At 42.0% G+C, this 6215-nt stretch overlaps 2 non-coding genes across 2 annotated transcripts; both read right to left on the minus strand.

Moving 5' to 3' along the window:
• Nucleotides 1-5227: 5227 nt before the first annotated feature.
• Nucleotides 5228-5300, minus strand: trnav-cac (transfer RNA valine (anticodon CAC)). Its single transcript has one exon. It is a non-coding gene; the product is annotated as a tRNA-Val (tRNA).
• Nucleotides 5301-5732: 432 nt separating this feature from the next.
• Nucleotides 5733-5805, minus strand: trnav-aac (transfer RNA valine (anticodon AAC)). Its single transcript has one exon. It is a non-coding gene; the product is annotated as a tRNA-Val (tRNA).
• Between the last annotated feature and the right edge of the window lie 410 nt (nucleotides 5806-6215).

Raw genomic sequence — 6215 nt, forward strand, 5'->3', positions numbered from 1 at the left:
ACTCCCTCAAAGATGAGCCATCTTCTTGAAACACTGCAGTCCCGGTGAAGATACTCCCACTATTTGCTAAGGATGGGTTGCACCTAAACTCCAAAGGGTCCAATATCCTGGCGGGAATGTTTAATTTAGTTGTAGGGGAGGGTTTAAACTGATCTGGCAGGGGGATGGTAACCAGGATGCTAGGTTACAAGATGCTAAGGTGAGGGAGAAAGTGTATAGAAACGAATCCATTGAGGATGGCAAGAATGACAGGCAGGTGATAAGTCAGGATAATTTACTGAATAATAGAAGTACAACAAATCAGGATGTTAGGATACAGAATGTTAGGATCGGGGATGAGGATGTTAGGATACTGAATGTTAGGATAGGGGATGAGGTCTACACGAACATGTCTAAGATAGTAGGTAGCGAAGATAGTAAGAAGGATGGACAGGTAGAAAGTCAGGATAATCTGCTGAACAATAGAAGTACAATAAAATCAATAGCAGATACCAGTCTAAACGTACTATATTTAAATGCACGTAGCATCAGGAATAAAGTAGATGACCTAGTGGCACAACTACAGGTTAATAAATATGACATCGTTGCAATCACTGAGTCATGGCTTCATGATGGATGTGATTGGGAACTGAATGTCAAGGGGTATACAGTGTATAGGAAGGATAGGCGGGTAGGCAGAGGGGGAGGTGTGGCCATGATGGTTAGTAGCGATATAAAATCAATAGAAAGGAAGGACATTGGGTCAGAGGAGGTGGAATCCTTATGGGTGGAGCTAAGAAATAGCAAGGGTAAAAGGACAATAGTAGCAGTCATATATAGGCCCCCGAACAGCAGTCAGGAAGTGGACCATAAGTTGCAGATTGAGATAGAAAAAGTGTGCCAGAGTGACAATGTGAAGATAATTATGGGGGATTTTAACATGAAGGTGGACTGGGAAATCCAGCAAGGCGGTAGTACTCAGGAGAGTGAGTTTGTGGAATGTCTAAGGGATGTTTTTCTGGAGCAACTTATTGAGGAGCCCACCAGGGGATCGGCTGTTTTGGATTGGGTGCTGTGTAGTGAACCCGAGGTGATTAGGGAACTAAAGGTAAAGGAACCACTGGGAACAAGTGATCACAATATGATTGAGTTTAGTTTCAAGTTTGAGAAGGAGAAGCTGATAACTGGTGTATCGATATTTCAGTGGAATAAGGGAAATTACAAAGGTATGAGAGAAGAGTTGGCCCAAATTGATTGGAGGAGTAAGTTAGCTGGAGGGACGGCAGAGGAGAAATGGAAGAAATTTCTACAGGAAATAAGGACAATGCAGGACAGATATATTCCAAGAAAAAAGAAGGTTTTGAATGGAAAAAAGGCACAGATGTGGATAACGAGGGAGGTGAAGGATAAAATAAAAGCAAAAGGGGCGGCGTACAAAGTAGCAAAAATTAGTGGGAAAACAGAAGATTGGAAAGTTTTTAAAAATCTGCAGAGAGAAACTAAGAAGGTCATTAGGAAAGCAAAGATGAGTTACGAAAGGAAGCTGGCGGACAACATTCGGAAGGATTCTAAGAGTTTTTTTAAATACATAAGGAATAAAAGAGAGACACGGGTTGACATAGGACCAATTGATAACGGTGCAGGAGGTATTATAATGGACGATAGTGAGATGGCAAGGGAATTGAATGAATATTTTGCATCGGTCTTCACCGTGGAGGACATAAGCAATGTGCCCGTTAGTCAGGAGTCTCACGAATTGGAACTGAGTTCAGTTGAGATTAATAGGGAGAAGGTGCTAGGAAAACTAAAGGGGCTTAAGACTGATAAGTCTCCCGGACCGGATGAGGTGCATCCCCGGGTTCTGAAGGAGTTGGCTGTAGAGATAGCGGAGGCATTGGCGATTATTTTTCAGGAATTGATAGATTCTGGCATGGTTCCGGAGGACTGGAGGGTAGCGAATGTAGTTCCGTTGTATAAGAAAGGTGGGAGGCAGCACAAAGGCAATTACAGACCTATTAGTCTGACGTCAGTGGTGGGAAAATTATTGGAATCTATCCTCAAGGAGGAGGTTACCGAATACCTAGAGGCGCAAGGCAAGATTGGACCTAGTCAACATGGTTTTGTGAAGGGGAGGTCCTGTCTGACCAACCTATTGGAGTTTTTTGAAGAAATCACAGGTAGGGTGGATAAGGGAGAGGCGGTAGACGTTGTGTATTTAGACTTTCAAAAGGCCTTCGATAAGGTGCCTCACAAGAGACTGATTAATAAGATGAGAGGTCATGGAATTATGGGTAGGGTAGCAAAATGGGTGGAGCATTGGCTGGTTGGCAGGAAGCAAAGGGTGGAAATAAAAGGATCTCGTTCTGGTTGGTTACCGGTTACTAGTGGTGTGCCGCAGGGGTCGGTGTTGGGGCCGCTCCTTTTTACCTTGTACATCAATGATTTGGATGATGGAATAAATGGTTGTGTGGCTAAGTTTGTGGATGACACCAAGATAAGTGGAGGAGTAGGGAGCATAGAGGAAATAGAAAGGATGCAGAGGGACCTAGACAGTTTAGGAGAATGGGCAAGGAAATGGCAGATGAGATTCAATGTTGAGAAATGTGCAGTTGTACACTTTGGAAGCAGAAATAAGCGGGTAGATTATTATCTAGAAGGAGAGAAGATTGATAGTACGGTAGTACAAAGGGACTTGGGGGTACTCGTACAAGATACCTTAAAAGTTAACCACCAGGTTGGATCGGTGGTTAAGAAAGCGAATGCTATGTTGGCATTCATCTCGGGAGGTATAGTGTATAAAAGTAAGGAAGTGTTGATGAGGCTCTACGGGGCACTAGTGAGGCCTCATTTGGAATACTGTGTGCAGTTTTGGGCCCCACATCTTAGGAAGGATGTGCTGACGTTGGAGAGGGTTCAGAGGAGATTTACGAGAATGATTCCGGGAATGAAAGGGCTTAAGTATGATGAGCGTTTGTCGGCTCTTGGACTGTACTCACTGGAGTACAGAAGGATGAGAGAAGACCTCGTAGCGACATTTAAAATGTTGACAGGTAAGGATAGAGTAGATGTGGCTAGGCTGTTTCCCTTGGTGGGCGAGTCCAGGACCAGAGGGCACAATCTTAGAATTAGAGGGTACAGTTTCAAGACAGAGATGAGGAGAAATTTCTTTACCCAGAGGGTGGTGAAATTGTGGAACTCCTTGCCACGCACAGCAGTGGAGGCCAGATCAGTGGGGGTGTTCAAGGAGGAGATAGACAGATATCTAAATAGTCAGGGTATCAAGGGATATGGGGATAAGGCTGGAAAATGGGATTAGAATAGTTTTTTTTTCTTTTTTTCCCACCCCATTTCTTTTTCCCTTTTCCTTGGAGCAGACTCGATGGGCCGAATGGCCTGCTTCTGCTCCCTTGTCTTGTGATCTTGTGACTATTCTCACTTTTATTCTCCCCACATTCCAATCAACTCCTCCCAGATTTTACCACTTACCCACACACGAGGGGCAAATTATACTGGCCAATTAACCTACCAGCCTGCACATCTTTGGGTTGTGGGAGGATATTGTGGGAGAACATGCAGATTCCACATAGACAGGATGAGGAAGTCAGGAATGAATGTGGACCGCTGGAGGTGCGCCCGGAGTACCAGAGGAAAACCTCATGGGAATTACATATTGGAAGAGTCACTCATGTAAAGAGAATTTATCACCAGGCCCAGGAGCCTCAACGAGCTACGACAATGTGTCACCCTACTATTGGGTAGGGAATTCCTGTTTTTCAAAAATATGGTTAAGTTGGTCTGAAGCACCTTGAGATGTTTTTCTATGTAAAATTAGACATTAATACAAGTTGCTGGTATATTTTATTATACTTTTAATTTGTGCTTTATATCCTATGTGCTTGCCTTGAACAATTAAGTCAACTTAAATATTTAATTTTTACATTTATCAAAATAAACATAAATTTTACAAGTAGTTATTTGAGTGAGAATATATCTCAAGTAAAAAATAAATTTTAGTTGTGATTTCCCTTGAAGGAAATCTTCACTTATAATACCAAATCAGCTGCCTAGAGAAAAAAAAATTGGACTTGGACATATTACAATCCAGCTCTGAATCCTCCACTCTGCAGTTACACAAGGAGGAACAGAACTTGAAAGAACTACATTTTCAAGAAGAGTTTTATAACATATCACATGGAACATCAGTATTTGTAGAATTGTCCTTTTTGGTATTTATATTGACTTGCATTCACGTCTTAGGCTACAATATCAACAAAATTTAACTCTGAAGACAATTGGTAACATTAAGTGGCCAGGAACAGTAACTGAATTAGAAAGATACATTTCTCTTCATTGGCTTCATTCCAAAATATAGGGCTAGTTATGCAAGAGGTTATTCAATTGCCAGTGTTTGGGAATGGAATCAATTTAATGATTAGATATGCGAGTATAAAATTATAGTGGGCTGAGATCACTACACTTTCAACATTAACTCAATAACATCAAACAATAGTGTATACTCGGCTTAATACGAGGTTTCTGTTATAAAATCTTCAGACGTCACCTAACGAAGATGGAACCGGAAGTCTGAAGTGCATTATTATCACGCCACCTATCTCTGCAGGAAATCCCTGACCACTACCATTGGCAAGGGTGGAACCATTTCTTCGAATCTTAAAATCTATTTCTGGTCTCACTGTTTACGATTTTATTCTGCCTTTTAATTGTAAAAAGTAATAAGTACCGCGGCGCAATCGTGCGGATCGAGTTTCCACGTCTGTGTTACCGCTGCCAGGTTTGTTAGACATCGATGTTATGGCGGTGAGAAACTGAGGGGAAGGAATTGGAAAATGCAAATTGCAGTTTATTCGGCAATTTCGAGGGATGAGCCATGCAGAAACCTTGTCTGAAACAAGGGAGCCGTAATCATTGGTAGAAAGGAGGGAAAAAAGATTCGAGTGCGGAATACACACATTTCAACACCGATCACCCCGCTCACTACTCTACAGACTTGCTGATTAAAAAACTGTAACAAGAAGCTGAGACTCATGCTTTCCGCCAGCCAATGAGATTGGTGGTTTACGTCACAAGCAGGATAAGGGAATTACTTCCAGCATTCCTATTGCTCCTTGGTTTAAAAAGCGAATAAATTAAACTTGACTGATATATGAGGCATTCCATTAATGAATAGTTACTGAGTATACTTGAGGGCAGAAGGAAAACGCCACAAAGCACTGAATGCAGAACAAAATGTTTCCGCCCGGTTTCGAACCGGGGACCTTTCGCGTGTGAGGCGAACGTGATAACCACTACACTACGGAAACTCTCCTGGCCAGAACCGTGCTGGAAATTCTTTTATCAAGTATCGATGTCACATTCTAACCGATTGGATTTTAGTTTCTTTTGATTTATTACTTGTCTAAGTTGATTGCTTTTAGCTAAAATTATCAAGATTTTACAACAGCTATACTTGAAACTGATTCTGCACTTACTGGACTTTCCAGTAAATGGAGAAAGAATTTTTTATTCGTGGTTTCTTTAATGGCTCATTAAACCGATTTCAGGTTTACGTTTATATTTTGCAGCCTGAGCCCTGACATTTGACAGTGCTTATTAAATTGTTAAGACTTCCATCAATCATATCTTTTCTTTATATGACTATTATTTATCTCACTATTTGAAATGCATTTACATGAAAATATAAAACAATCACTGAATTAAAGTGGTTACTTCACAGCCCCGTCAACAAGAAAAAATGTTTCCGCCCGGTTTCGAACCGGGGACCTTTCGCGTGTTAGGCGAACGTGATAACCACTACACTACGGAAACTGCCGCGATAACGAGTTGGAACTGGAGCCTGACGATTGTACAATTTCCGTCAGTGTCAGGGCTGCTCTGAGTGTGCAGGCGTATAATGCTTCTCCACAACAGCAGCAGGTTGCTTTGATAATGGCGCTAAATGGGATTATTGCACAGATGGATTGACGTCGCGATCGAGAATGTATATCCTCCATTTTTAACCGTGTGTTTGTTTAGTAATATTCCAGGTCTTGCCAATTGTGTTCCCTCACATTACCGCTTGTTCTTGTTCATCAGCACACCGTCGCCTTTCAGTGATGCAGGTTGTCCCCCGATGACATTTCTCTCCGTTCATTAATGAAAGCTTCGTTCATCCTCAAACCCAACATTTACCTCACGTCTTCTTTCTCCCTGACAAGCGGGCTGCGTGATTTTCCTCG

The sequence above is a fragment of the Pristis pectinata genome, chromosome 4 (assembly GCF_009764475.1).
Source record: "Pristis pectinata isolate sPriPec2 chromosome 4, sPriPec2.1.pri, whole genome shotgun sequence".
Lineage (NCBI taxonomy): Eukaryota > Metazoa > Chordata > Chondrichthyes > Rhinopristiformes > Pristidae > Pristis > Pristis pectinata.